The sequence below is a fragment of the Rhinoderma darwinii genome, chromosome 4 (genome assembly GCF_050947455.1).
Source record: "Rhinoderma darwinii isolate aRhiDar2 chromosome 4, aRhiDar2.hap1, whole genome shotgun sequence".
Classification (NCBI taxonomy): Eukaryota; Metazoa; Chordata; class Amphibia; order Anura; family Rhinodermatidae; genus Rhinoderma; species Rhinoderma darwinii.
The window spans coordinates 233,308,850-233,323,924 of NC_134690.1; the positions used below are offsets into that span (position 1 = coordinate 233,308,850).

A 15,075-nucleotide genomic window follows, 5' to 3' on the forward strand; every position below is an offset into this window, starting at 1 on the left:
ATGCATTGAGCACGGAGTGGCAGCTGCTGGACCATAGACAGGTAAGTTCTTTACACAAAGGCAAAAGGCCAAAAGGCCAATCCACCGGATCTGTATATAAATATATGTAAATCAAGATACTTTCAATGGAAATTAAGGTGGGGAAAATTCCTAACGACAATCATACACCAAGACCAAGCATTTTTCACAGGAATTTTGAATGGGTTAATTATTTATGATTACTCCTGAATTTGTAAAGCTACGACTTCTCCATCCTATTAAGCAACATTTGATCATTTTCCACCCAGATGTGGGTTTCTGTGTGTGACAGATGGTACAACACACAAAAGAGAGTTAAAGGATGTTTGTTTATTTCAGATTATACGTGGAACAGCTGACGCTAAGATTTACTAAAGGACTGTTAATTGTTTTTCTCTTATGCTCGGTTTACATGTAAAAATGTTGTCCCTAATCAGACAGACATCTCGATAATTAATTATTGGAAGGAGTTTTTTCTGAGCAACCCATTTACTCATATTGATATTTTTCCAGGATTGATTGCAATTTTGCATGAAAATTTTATTCTCAATATAGCAAAGCAGATGCCTGCAATTCTAAAAGATGGGGTTGAATCATAGTCATCATTTTTATGCAGGTCAGATACATTTCAAATGACATATTTTAATTGTAAAACAACTAATAGAAATGATTTGCATGACGCGCATCCATATAAGTGTTCCCTTAACTTCAAAATTACAGCTTGAAATACTGTATGGCTGTCTACACAATGGATGCCGATATGCAGGTATGGTGGTGGTTATTTTTTCACCAGATTTTTATCATCACAGATCCAGTAAAACGGGAGTTTGACCATGCAATATAACGACAGCATTTTGCGCAGTGTGACATAAATAGTATACATTTACACAAAGTAACACTATGTGTGGTATAGTTTACTAAATATTATATATTTATAGCTATACAGAAAGATCTGAATTATGGATGATAACATTTCTTGTTACTGGACGGCAATATGATCACAGAAATAATTTTTTAACTGTTCCATTTACTCCTTCTACAATAAAGTTAAACAGAGAAAATATATAATTATAAGGGGTATTGTTTCCACTCACAGTTATGGACTTTCCACAGGATATGTCATAAAAGTGTGACAGGCCGTGGCCAGAACACCTGTTTAGCAATACAAGCTGACCAGCAGCGACCACCAAGAGGAGGAGAACGAAACGAGTAGGCTATCTCCATTATACACTATAGGAGAGTGGATATGTCATATATGTGATCGGTCGTAGTATATTCCTAATTATGAAAAGAATCTTCATTTTAGAATGTAGTTTAAAGATGGAGAAGAGGTCAAGCTAGAAGAAACTCTGTGATTTCCTTTTCACAGCATCTAAGCTATTACTTTGAGAAGTCATTCTTGAAAATGCTGAGTCTTGGAGATATGGTCCTATCTACTAAGATATAAATAGCCACAGGATATACAGATGTAGCAAAGTTGAAAGGATAACTAAACTTTCAAAAGACTTTTGACATGTCATAGTGACATCTCAGAAGTTTTGATTGGTGGGGGTCTGAGTACGGAGATCCCTACCGAGTGCTGAAACGAAGCTGCAGTGCTCGCGTGAACGCTGTGCCGCTTCGTTCCTGAGTGAGCGTTGTACGGGCTCATAGACGTTTCAAGTGAAATGTCCTCAGCCTAACAAGGAGCGCCGATCACAGGCGAAAGTGTAGTGCGCTCAGCTGAGTGCTTCTGATTCCGTGACAATGGGGTCTCAGCTTCCAGACCCCCACCGATCAAAACTTCTGATACAGTATATCTCTATGACATATCAAAAGTTTTTTTAAAGTAGTTACCCGTGGATGTGGATTATTTCTTTACTAAAGGGAATTTTAGCTTGAGGTTTCTACCATACTTTTATCATCTTTGCAAGATTTACTGCAAGATTCTGAATAAAAAAGTTTTGCAGACATCTGGCAGTGGTGAGGCTTATCTAAGAGGAGCAGCTCAGCAGCCTAAGGCCCCATAAAATCGCCCGTAATTATGGACCGTTATTACGGTCCGTAATTACGGGCCCATTCATTTCTATGGCCGACGGACACCTTCACGTATGTCTACGGGAGGGTGTCTGTGCCGTAGAAATCTGCATGTCCTATTTTTTTACTTTATGGACCATGCTCCTATACTTTATAATGGGAGCGCAGCCCGCAAAAACGGCCGGCTGTCCGCGGCCGTCAGTGCCAGTAATTACGGGTCGTAAATACAGGCATGGTCATTTGCATGAAGCCTAAATCCCAATTCCCAAAATGTGAGCCTCCTGGAAAAAAGAAACATTTTTCCATCCTTGGGATTGCGACATAGGACTGAATAGGATGAAAGAAGAGGAGGATAACTAGTATTTGCTGCTAGTGTTTGGACTTCACCAAAGACTGTTTACTACATTCTTGGTATGTGCTGGATTAATGGCCTTCTCTTTTTTTTTTATGTGTTAGGCCTCATGCACACGACCGTAGCTGTGTGCACGTTCCGTAATTAGGGCACAGATGGCCAGAGGAGTGTCATCCACGGGCCGTCCACAATCACGGACCGTGGACACACAAGAGTGCATTGAGTTTAATGAGCCCAGACAGCAAATGCGGCCTGAAAAATGACATGTCCTATTTTTTTGCGGTCCGGGCAATGCACCGATTGTGGAAACTATGGTCGTGTGCATTGGCCCATAGGATATAATGTGCCCTGTACTATTTGCAATTGCAGCTACGCAATTGCGGACAGTATGCAGATGCAAATGCATCTACATGTTGTGTGCATTAGGCCTTAGGCTATGAAACTGATTTTGCACATTGTTTTGGTAAAAAATCTAGAGGTTTATGTTTGTACCATTTATCGCATTCAGTCAGATAATTTTCAAATTACTTATGCCCCCTTCACATCAGTTTTCCTCAGCATACGCTCTAAACATGTACCTAAGGCTCCATTAGCCCAACTAAGGCAAAAAAAGTGTTCACCACTCCCCTGTCCCATCCAACTGGACATGCCACCCCCCGCCACTGCGAACCCCACCCGCCCCATTCAACTGGACATTAAAAAAAAGAAGAATTGTACTCTTACCGCTATGCTGCTCCCCTAAGGCTCTCACAGCGGGCCGTAGCTCATACAACATCCTAAAGCTGTCCGGTGTCAGTACCCTGTATAAGCCATCGCCTGCTGTGAGAGCCTGAAAGCAAAAGCACACCAGTGAGGTTAGTACAATTTTCTATTTTATTTTATTGTCCAATCAGGGAAGTTTGAGAGTGGGGGGCAAGGCCCAGGGCCCTGCACGGGCCCCTACCATGTGCTACTCCCCATAGAGTGAAATTTATGCCAGCTCCTAAATTTACATCATAATATAACCCATTTTTCTGGCCTAAATTATAGTAAATCTGTGAAGCTGTGACGGCCCCGTCCCTTTTGTTAAGTCCCACCCCTATTTTAAAAAGTGCAGAGGGTGGCGTAAAATGGCCAAAGACAATTTTTCACCACACTTGCGACTTTTCTACACCAGAAAACTGGCGTAGAGAGGTTAATTAATCCCCTCCCAATTAGTTTAGATTAAAGTATTTGGTTTGCCATTTTTCCCCCCATTATTAGTATTTATTTTCTTTTTATTATTTTTAAAATTTGTATCTTTTTACTCATGTATCCTGGGCCATAGCAGCCCCAGATCAAGGGGAAAATGCTCTGTACGATAACAGTAATCACAATCCAAACTGATCTTCCTGGACTCAGAAACAGCAATGTGGTGATCATAGGACCAACCACGTGACCACTGGACAGTACCCACTTGAAAGCTCTCATTCCTCTGAAAAGTAAAATCTATTATTGGATTACCCGCCTACTGACTTAAAGTAATGTTCCATTTGTATCAATTGAAAAAAACAAAACATTGATATTCTTTCCAGCAAGTCAAAATAGTAGTATCTGTTATATTTATTTTACATTGTAATGCCTTCTTGGGAAATCAGCCTACATCATTAAAATATAAAACAGGAAGAATATGCTATTTGTATCGGTGCCATTAGTGAAAATTATACATTTACTTCTACGTAACTTTAGCAGTTAGAAAGAAACTTACTCACTTCCTCTTACAGGAAGAAACATATTAGAAGACCGTCTTATTACATAGCTGTCTGATTGCTGGAGAAAACGATAGAATCTAACTAGAAGCCACACATCCTAAACTGTTCTCTGTGTATGTGTGTGTGTGTGTGTGTGTGTGTGTGTGTGTATATATATAGAGGCTGGTCCTCATAGGCTTCTGTACATGGCAGACCCAGAGGCCGTTGTCTGGCCTCCGATGTGCTACAAACCGCCTACATGCGGCGATTGCAATTGATCGCCGCATTTAAGAGGTTAATTACCAAAATCAGCGGCGATGATCCGCTGATCGGCAACAGTGGAGTGTGAGCCTGTAACTCTGTTAGGCTTCCATACATGGCAGACACGGAGGCCATTGTTTTGATTTCATCGTGGGGTCTGCCGATGTGCTAGAAACCCCTAAAATGCGGCGATCGCAACATTTAAGGGGTTAATTGCCGAAATCAGTAGCGCTGGCCGGCAAGAGTGCAGTGTCAGCTGTCGGAGACAGCTGACCTCCCGGTTCCCGATGCACACTGTCACCGACAGTGTGGAGCGAGAACCGCGCAGTAATTGTATGTCGTGGTGCGCAAAGTAACCTCCTGCCACTACTACGTACTGTTGCGTCCTGGTGCGCCTAGGGGTTAAAATAACAGAAAGATATATCCACTAGCACAAAAGTGCTTGGCTGGCAACAGAAGTTCATTAATAGTAGTGTAGAAAAAAGTAATATTTGTAAACTAATTCCTTAGTGTGCAAACTAAATGACCTTTGTAATTAAATGTTTCTGTACCCAGAAGGCCTAAAGAATTCTACAAGTGTTTGGAAATACTATGTTTTATTCCCTTTGCACAAATATTCACACTGATCAGCAAGTCTAACCGTGAAAATGACATGTGGAATAAAAACTTCACATTCTCAATACCAAAAGAAACAAGCTGCACCAAAACTAGATGGAAACTCATGGATCTAAGTGTGGCAAGGAGACATGTCCCTGAAGTTCTGTTTAAATGCTTGTGCAACATAAATGCATGTGTTTAGTCTGGAGCCCTGATATTGAAATTTGTTTGAAAACGGAACCCGTCATAGCTATCATGGCTGTCAAAAATGGAAAACAAGACGCTAATGTGATCATAGAACGATACATGGATGTATTTGTAGTCAGTGTTCTCTCTTTATATATTTTGTCAGCAGATCCCGTCAGAAAATGGTATGAAGGAAACATACACCACAAACATGGTCGACTAAATAATTCCTATATGTGTGAATGCCTACCAACTGTCCCACTGCTGGCTAAAGGTGTCAAGGGCCGCATTTGAGATGCCCATAATGTGACAAGCTGACAACCACTGGTGTATGGCTACCATATAGTTAAAGCAGACTAGACATCAGGTCCTAATGATATAGTGTATAGTGGATTGACTTCAATATGTAAAATAAAAAACACAACAAAAAATAAAAAGTCGAAAATTACTTTGAAAACTTTGACGAAATCTCCTGTTGATCTTATGGTTGAAGTCAGATGTCAGCCTCCCACACTGTTGACATGATAGTTCCGTCTCTTACAAACCTTTGGGAATGAGGAACAAATGTCAAAACGTTAAAAACATGCAGGCTCAAGTGGGTGAAAAAGAGAAACAGATGCTTAAAATTACCGGCTACAATCATTTATAAAATAGTGTGACACAAAGGTCAGTCATATTGAATAATCTGCAAGAATCCATTTAGATGGCACGCACTGATGTGTATCAGTTCGTGTGAGTGCATCGATATTTAGGCAAAATGGTACATAACTATTTACCACACATCATCCTTCCTGACATGCTTCGCTCAATTTACAATAGGCCAAAATAGAACGAAATTCAGAACGGCCAATGTAATAGGCCGATATACAGAACGGCCGTTATCGCTATAGAGTCCTATAGTGCTGGCGGCCGTTCTGCATATGGGGCCCATGGAGACGAGCAGGACGCTCTTTCTGTAACTGCAGAGTTATGAGCCGCCGGCAGCACAGACCATACACAGTCCGTGCTACTGTTAGAAGCAGAATCGCTGATCACAGTTATTTGGAAAAACGATTATTGTGCACACTCCTACACTATCGTTGGTCAGTGAAAGTTGAGGTACGCTTTAACTTTGAGGTTGTGGGGGGACAGGAAGGATTTTTTTTCCTTTTAGAGCAAGTTGGGCCATGCCGGGTTAAGGTTTTCACCTTCCTCTAAATCAAACAACGGATTTCAGAATCTTCCTTTTGCCAAGTTGAATTTGATGGATGTGAGTTTTGGGACAAACTTAGAGCACTTGAACTATGTGATGAATCCTGTTACTTTTATTTATATATAGATAAAATAGTTTTTAAGGGTTGTCTCATCAGGACAACCTCTTTCCATATGCACTTTTAGTATAAGGGTATGTTCACACGCAGTGAGCAAAATCGTCTGAAAATACGGAGTTGTTTTCAGAAGAAAACAGCTCCTGATTTTGAGAAAATTTTTTAACAACTCGAGTCTTTTGCTGCGTTTTTTATGGCCGTTTTTGGAGCTGTTTTTCAATGGAGTCAATGATAAACGCCTCCAAAAACGTCCCAAGAAGTGTCCTGCACTTCTTTTGACGAGCCGCCATTTTACGCGCCGTATTTTGACAGCGACGTGTAAAATAAAGGCTCGTGGGAACAGAACAGATGTTTGTATGCTTATTAGGGGCGTGTTTCAGGCTAATTCGAGGAGTAAAACGCCCGAATTACGTCTGAAAAAAGTGTGTGTGAACATACCCTTAGAGAGTAGTCTCCTCTATGAGCCAGAGTTTGATCATAGGAACGGTTTAAAGGGGCTCCTGGCACCCCAGGCAAACAGGGGAAGCAATGTCTGGTCAGACATTTACCCTGCAGCAGATGCTGTAAGAGTATTGTAGTATAAAATGGCATCAATCAATGTACTATGTGAAAGGCAAAAGTATGCCAGAGCTGGAGCATTTGCTACAGAGCAGCTCTCCATTCTGGAGCTTATGACGACAGGGCCTGTCTTCATGAGACAACCTATTTAATTTTACAGACGGGGTCAAGCAAACATGGAGTAATGTTCTTGGCACGGGCACAGAAAGAGGAAAAGGCACCAGGACGTTACATAGATGATGTGGGGAAACCAATGAAAATGTTAAATCTCTGCAGACGTTGTACCGACTCTCTAGGCAGTGGAAATAACCTTTTAAGCAGAACTTAGAAACTTAGAAAAAGAGTCAATAAAATAACACTAATGGTAGCATGCAAGGGAACATAATTCATTAGCAGCGCGCTGACCTATGCAAAGTCCTTTCAAATGTCATTACTGCGAAAAGTGCAATGAGGAGCCCACCCCATTATCACCGCTGTCCGCAGCGACTAGCCTGGCACAAGCAAATAAATAACTTTCTTTATGAGCAAACAAATGACATTTGCTTTGTCATTCCAATTTCATACATCACATTGGCTTGTGTCCAACCTTCTATCATGTAGTGAGAGTGAAAAAATCAAAACGTATTAAATTACAATCCATTTCATTAACATTAAACAGAAGAATCAATCCATAGATCTGCACTTATTCTACTAATGTATGCACTATTTTATTCTTATTAAAAGGTAGAACATAACATGTCATCTGTGTCATTTGATATATTTTTTTTGCCAGAAGGTATTTATGTTCTGTAATCCCTCCATTCAAATTAGGACAGAGCTTTTCACAGATGGCAAAAGATGCAGGACGTGTCTTCACTTCCTGTTCCTTTCATCAGACAGTCGCTATTTCCTACAATACAATTCTCTCCGTTTTTAAGGGAAATCTTCCATGATTTTAGACTTCGCCGCAGTATACTAGGGGTGCCATGTGTCAGGATAATCATTTGGCAGCCTGTAACAGGACAGAAGTGGCTGAATGTGCCTAATCTGCAGATTTGCTTTAAATGCAGCCTCACATTTCCTTAGAGGACAGTGCGCTGTTTGTTTCAAAGATTTTGCTGCAGCCACTCTAATCGACAAACAGGAGATTTGACAAATCCTGCAGAAAACAAGGCAGAGATTATGACCACGTTCCCTTGGATCCCAGACCGCCTCCAACATGCCGGAGATTTTCATACACATTTATCTAAAACAGCAATGACTTTTATTTGAAAGTAAATCTGAACATACATGTTTACAGGGTCTCCCCTCTATTTCTGAATAAAATATCTCTGTACACTACAGGGTGGGCCATTTATATGGATACACCTAAATAAAATGGGAATGGTTGGTGATATTAACTTCCTGTTTGTGGAACATTAGTATATGGGAGGGGGGAAACTTTTCAAGCTGGGTGTTGACCATGGCGGCCATTTTGAAGTCGGACATTTTGTATCCAACTTTAGTTTTTTCAATGGGAAGAGGGTCATGTGACACATCAAACTTATCGAGACTTTCACAAGAAAAACAATGGTGTGCTTGGTTTTAACGTTCCTTTATTCTTTCATGAGTTATTTACAAGTTTCTGACCACTTATAAAATGTGTTCAAAGTGCTGCCCATTGTGTTGGATTGTTAATGCAACCCTCTTCTCCCACTCTTCACACACTGATAGCAACACCGCAGAAGAAATGCTAGCACAGGCTTCCAGTATCCGTAGTTTCAGTTGCTGCACATCTCGTATCTTCACAGCATAGACAATTGCCGTCAGATGACCCCAAAGATAAAAGTCTAAGGGGGTCAGATCGGGAGGCACTTCTTCTGCGGTGTTGATATCCGTGTGTGAAGAGTGGGAGAAGAGGGTTGCATTGACAATCCAACACAATAGTACTACAGGTTATTGAAAGATTCACAGTAGAAGCACACATTGATTAGCTTAATATAAAGTGGAAATCACATAGCTAGAACATAGCCACAATGTGTCAGTATAGCAATACCTGGAGATACAACTAAGTGGAGTTAGTAAACAATGCCAGAGTAGGACCGGTCCCACACGACCGCCGCGCTCCCGACGCGTGTTTCGCAGTAGCTTCGTCAGGGAATACTCAGTGTATCGCCTTAGCCTAATGCATTTCTATTGATTTACTTTGGTTCAAAATATTAGTTAGTAGACAATCTAACTAAAACTCCACAAAATATATCTGACCACCCTTGATTTTGTATGTTTTAACCCCTTCCCGCCGGATCACGTATATAAACGTCATTAAAATCGGTGGCTTACCGCCTTTTCACGTAAATGTACGTCATGGAGATGAAGCTGGCTCAGGAGCTGAGCCAGCGACATCACCGCCGGGTGACAGCTGTATGTTACAGCTGGCACCCTATGGTATCGGCCAGGACCGGAGCTAGCCTCCGATCCGACCGATTAACCCCTCACATGCTGCGTTCAATAGAGATCGCAGCATGTGAGGAGTTTATAGCCACCGGCACCCATGCAACGTGATCGCTGGGTTGCCGGTGGCTGCAAAGGCGATCGGAGGGCTAATGCTTACCTCCCGATCAGCCCGTAACGGAATCCTCCTATGCCCCGTCGTCGGCGGGGCCCAGGAGGCTTCCGGTAACATCGGCAAGATGGCGCCGGCTCCGCTTCCGGCTCAGAAGCTGAGCCGGCGTCATCAGCAGTGGGTGTCCGCTGTATGTTACAGCGGACACCCCGATCTATCGCCAGGAACCGGCGCTAGCTCCGATTCCTGGCATTAACCCCTTCGATGCAGCGATCCATTGTGATCGCTGCATCCTAGAGGTTTGTAGAAAATCGGCAGCCTTGCCATGCGATGGCAAGGCTGGCGACTGCTACCATGGCAACAGGAGCCCTAACAATGGACTCCTGTCTGCCATTACGTAAGCTGATTAGGCCCCGCCCAGAGGCGGAGCCTGATCGGCTTGCTGTCAGTGAACAACTGACAGTTCCAATACATTGCACTACATAGGTAGTGCAATGTATTAGAACATAAAACAAACAGTTGGACATTCAAGTCCCCTAGTGGGACTAAAGAAAAGTGTAAAAAAAAGTGTAAAAAAAGTAAAAATAAAAGTTGGAAAACATACAATAAAAGTTTCAAATAATAACACAAAACACAATCGCCCTTTTTCCCTTATCAAGTCATTTATTATTGAAAAAAATAATAAAGCCATACATATTTGGTATCGCAGCGACCGTAACGACCTGAACTATAAAAATATTATGTTATTTATCCAGCGCAGTGAACGCCGTAAAAAAACAATTCAAAAACACTGCCATAATTACTGATTTTTTGGTCACTGTCTTCCAAAAATTGAAATAAAAAGTGATCAAAAAGTCGCATGTATCCAAAAATGGTACCGATAAAATCTATACCTCGTCTCGCAAAAAACAAACCCTCATACAGCTCCATCGATGAAAAAATGTAAAAGTTATGGCTCTCACAACTTGGCGACAGAAAAAATACATTCTCTTTCCAAAAGTAATTTTATTGTGCAAAAAGTTATAAAAAAGTTCTATAAATTTGGTATCGCCGGAATCGTACTGACCCGCAGAATAAAGGTAACATGTAGTTTATAACGTACGGTGAACGGTGTATATATAAAAAAAAGTGGCACAAGCTGGGCACGACATATTTGACACTGAATTGGCATATCTAGGGAACATTTTAATTTGTACCTTCCGCAGCGCAATCATTTATGGAAAAGACCTGTGGGGTGAAAATGCTCACTACACCTCTTAATAAATGCCTTGAGGGGTGCAGTTTCCAAAATGGGGTCACTTCTCAGGGGTTTCTTTTATTATTTCACATCAAAGCCTCTGCAATTGTGAACCAATACTTTATAAGTCGCCAAATTAGGCCTCAATTTTACATGGTACTCTTTCACTCCTGAGCCCTGTCGAATGTCCAGGCAAAAGATTAGGGCCACATGTAGGGTGATTCTAAAACAGGGAAACGCCGCATAATAATTGAGAGCGGTCTTATTATGGTGGCACAAGCCGGGCACCACATATTGGCGTATCTAAGGAAAAATTCCCATTTTCATTCTCCCACATCGTGTGCACACGAATTTCTGCAAAACACCTGTGGGGTTAACATGCTCACTACACCCCTAGGTGAATACCTTGAGGGTGTTGTTTCCAAAATGGGGTCACTTCTGGGGGGGATCCACTGTTTTGGTCCCACAGGGACTTTGCAAATGCAACATAGCGACCAGAAACCAAATGCAGCAAAATCTGTACACCAAAAGCAAATGGCGCTCCTTCCCTTCTGAGCCCTGCCGTGTGCCCAAACAGCATTTTACGACCACGTGTGGGGTATTGCCGTACTCCAGAGAAGTTGCTTTACAAGCGTTGGGGTTCTTTTTTTCCTTTATTTGTTGAGAAAATTAAAAATTTGGAGCTAAAGCTACGTCTTATTGAAGAAAAAGGATTTTTTTTATTTTCACTGCCCAATTCTAATAAAATCTATGAAACACCTGTGGGGGCAAAATGCTCACTACACCCCTAGATGGATTCCTCAAGGGGTGTAGTTTTCTCAATGGAGTCACTTTTTTGGCGTTTTCACTGTTTTGGTACCTCAGGGGCTTTGCAAATGCGACATGGCCTGCGCAAACCATTCCTGCTAAATTTGAGCTCCAAAAGCCAAATGGCGCTCTCTCCCTTCTAAGCTCCGCCGTGTGTCCAAACATCCGTTTATAACCACATGTGGGGTATTGTTTTACTCGGGAGAAATTGCTTTACAAATGTTGTGGTGCTTTTTCTCCTTTAGTCCTCGTGGAAATTAGAAAAAATTAGCTAAACCTACATAATCTTTGAAAGAATGACGATTTTTATTTTCACGGCCTACTTCCAATAATTTCTGCAAAAAACCTGCGGGGTAAAAATGCTCACTATACCCCTAGATAATTTCCTCAAGGGGTGTAGTTTCCCAAATGGGGTCACTTTTGGTGGATTTCCACTGTTTTGGCACCGAAAGAGCCCTTGAAACCTGACATGGTGCCTAAAATATTTTCTAATAAAAAGGAGGTCCAAAATCCACTGGGTGCTCCTTTGCTTCTGAGGCCGGTATTTCAGTCCATTACCACACTAGGGCCACATGTGGGATATTTCTAAAAACTGCAGAATCTGGGCAATAAATATTGAGTTGCATTTCTCTGGTAAAAACTTCTGTGTTACAAAAAAAATAGAATAAAAATGAATTTCTGCAAAAAAAAATGAAATTTGAAAATTTCACCTCTACGTTGCTTTAATTCCTGTGAAACGTTTAAAGGGTTGAGAAACTTTCTAAATGCTGTTTTGAATACTTTGAGGGGTGAAGATTTTAAAATGGGGTGACATTTTGGCGGTTTCTAACATATAAGGCCCTAAAAGCCGCTTCACAACTGAACTGGCCCCTGTAAAAATAGCCTTTTGAAATTTTCTTGAAAATGTGAGAAATTGCTGCTAAAGTTCTAAGCCTTGTAACGTCCTAGAAAAATAAAAGGATGTTCAAAAAACGATGCCAATCTAAAGTAGACATATGGGGGATGTTAACTAGTAACAATTTTGTGTGGTATAACTGCCTGTCTTACAAGCAGATACATTTACATTTAGAAAAATGCTAATTTTTGCAATTTTTCACCAAATTTTGGTGTTTTTCACTGGTAAATATTGAATTTATCGACCACATTTTTCCACTATCATAAAGTCCAATGTGTCACGAGAAAACAATCTCAGAATCGCTTGGATAGGTAAAAGCGTTCCGGAGTTATTACCACATAAAGTGAAATATGTCAGATTTGAAAAAATGGGTCTGGTCCTGAAGGCCAAAATGAGCTTGGTCCTGAAGGGGTTAATGCCTAAGGTAAACAGATTCTTTCTTGTGTATAATAATACTGCATTATCCTCAGATTAAATTTGTGTCATGAATTCATGTTCTCAAGGTTTTACGATGAAATCCTTTGAACCGGACTATTAAAGACACAAAACACATACGGTACATTCCTGCTTTTTAAGAATATACCAAATTATTGATTTGACCACTTTGGTGATAGGTTTGTTTTGTGTTTGCATTGACACCTCTTTGGACCCAAATAGAGAGTTCCCATGAGCAGCTACCAAATGCAAATTCGACACTTGGAATCAACCAGACCAGACCTTTTATCTCCTTAATTTCTTATGAAATAAAGAGGGAAAAGGTAAAACCTGGCCATAGAACGGGTTATCAGGCTATTGGCCAATTACTTTTGAGCCTGTAAAAATGGAAGAACAATTTGAAAAAAAATACAAATTCCTAAACCGGTAATGCAAATTTTTTAAGGCCGTTTTACACTGGTCGAAAAGCGGCCGATGCAGCGAGCGCCGGTCAACGAGACATCGTTGATCGGCGCTCTTTTGCTCCTGTCACACGGAGCTATGGATGGGGACAAGCAGGCGTTACTCCGATCACTCGTCCCCATACATTATTATCATGTCGTCAGCGCATCTCCGTTTACACAGGGAGAGGTGCTGCTGACAACGATGATCTTTTACTTTTTTTAAACGATACGACCAGCAGATGATCGAGTGTTTGCTCGTTCATCTGCTGATCATTCCCCTATTTACACAGGGCAATTATCGGCAACGAGCATTATATGAACGCTCCTCTGCCCACTAATCGTCCTGTGTAAAACCCCCTTTAGTCTACACTTTAATCACATCTTGGCTTGCTTTTTTCAAATCCTTTGTGATAATATACAGATTCACTGTCCAAAATACTTCTGGACCCGACTGTACATCAGTGAGCTGTATTGTGAGCTATGGGTAGTTTTAGTCTTTTAAATTATAGAAGCCAAGTTTTTTTCTTCGGTTGCTCCTATTTTACGCTGACTCCGATTTCAGTAAAATGATATGCTTTTTTCTTCAAAAAAGAGAGCAAAGCATAAAATCAATCAGAAAAACAAAAATCACATGATATCACGTGGGAGAAAATGATTTGCTCTGCATTCCAGCCTTTTCCTGGTTTATTAAGATAAGGAGTACACAATACACCAGTAAATGAGGATACACAGAGCATTTCATGTGTCCAAACCTACCTATTACTTAATTTCATGTACTCACTCAAAGAAAATATATTTGTTTTTTATTTTGCAGGTGTGAGCAAATGTCTACTTAGGCTAGGACTGTCAGGTAACATTCGATCTTATGTGATCTCATAAATCAAATGTACCACTGTCTGCCGAAGACAAAAACACCATCAGGGTGCATCCTGCAAAGTCAGCAGTACAGTCCTAGCCTAAAAGCTCTCTGCATCAGAGGAAATGCAGGGAAGAATGTATTCTGACCATTCTCTCACAATATATCAGGAGATCTTTATGACTACTAGGAACAATGCGTTGTCCGCTCAGTACGATCCCTATTCCATTTGATCTTTCAGGACATATGGGCATCATAGAAGGATGTCCTTCTATCAGTTAGAAAGGAGAGTCTTGCTCTTAGGCTTCAAGCACACATCCGTTGGTATTTGTACGCCGTAAATCACGGATCCGCGAAACACGGATGGCTTCCGTGTGCGGTTCGATGTTTTAACGGACTACACACGGAATAGAAAGGCCGAGACTGATCCGCGAAAAACGGACAGGAGGAAGACCTGAACTATTTTTCGTGGAACGGACGCAAGGAACAGATAAAATAACGGAAGTGTGCATGGCCCCATAGAAATGAATAGGGCAGTGTGCTATCCGTTAAAAACACGGATAGCACACTGAAGCATTTTACTGAAGTGTGCTTTAGGTCTTACTCACCATAACAGCTAAATCTTTTAAGCATATGTTTTTTAATGTTCAAATAATACTCTTTAGGGTATGTTCACACGATAGCAGGCATTTACGGCTGAAATGACAGACTGTTTTCAGAAGAAAACAGCTGCGTCGTTTCAGCCGTAAATGCTCCTCCTCGCAATATACGAGGCGCCTGTGACGTTCGTATATCTTGAGCTGCTCTTCATTGAGATCAATGAAGAACAGCTCAAATTACGTTGCAAAGAAGTGCCCTGCACTTCTTTGCCGAGGCA

At 41.2% G+C, this 15,075-nt stretch overlaps 1 protein-coding gene across 4 annotated transcripts in view; it reads right to left on the minus strand.

The window, feature by feature from the left end:
* The window catches only part of FYN (FYN proto-oncogene, Src family tyrosine kinase), a 197,414-nt gene that overhangs the window by 136,922 nt on the left and 45,417 nt on the right, over window positions 1-15,075 (minus strand). For 2 of the 4 annotated variants that reach the window (XM_075862287.1, XM_075862284.1), the window contains exon 2: window positions 5,589-5,684. The exons of 1 other annotated variant lie outside the window; for it this stretch is intronic. The gene's annotated coding sequence lies outside the window, so the exon portion shown is untranslated. Of the gene's footprint in view, window positions 1-5,588; window positions 5,685-7,409; window positions 7,468-15,075 lie in introns of those variants that run through there. One more of the 4 variants, XM_075862285.1, reaches the window with a different exon arrangement.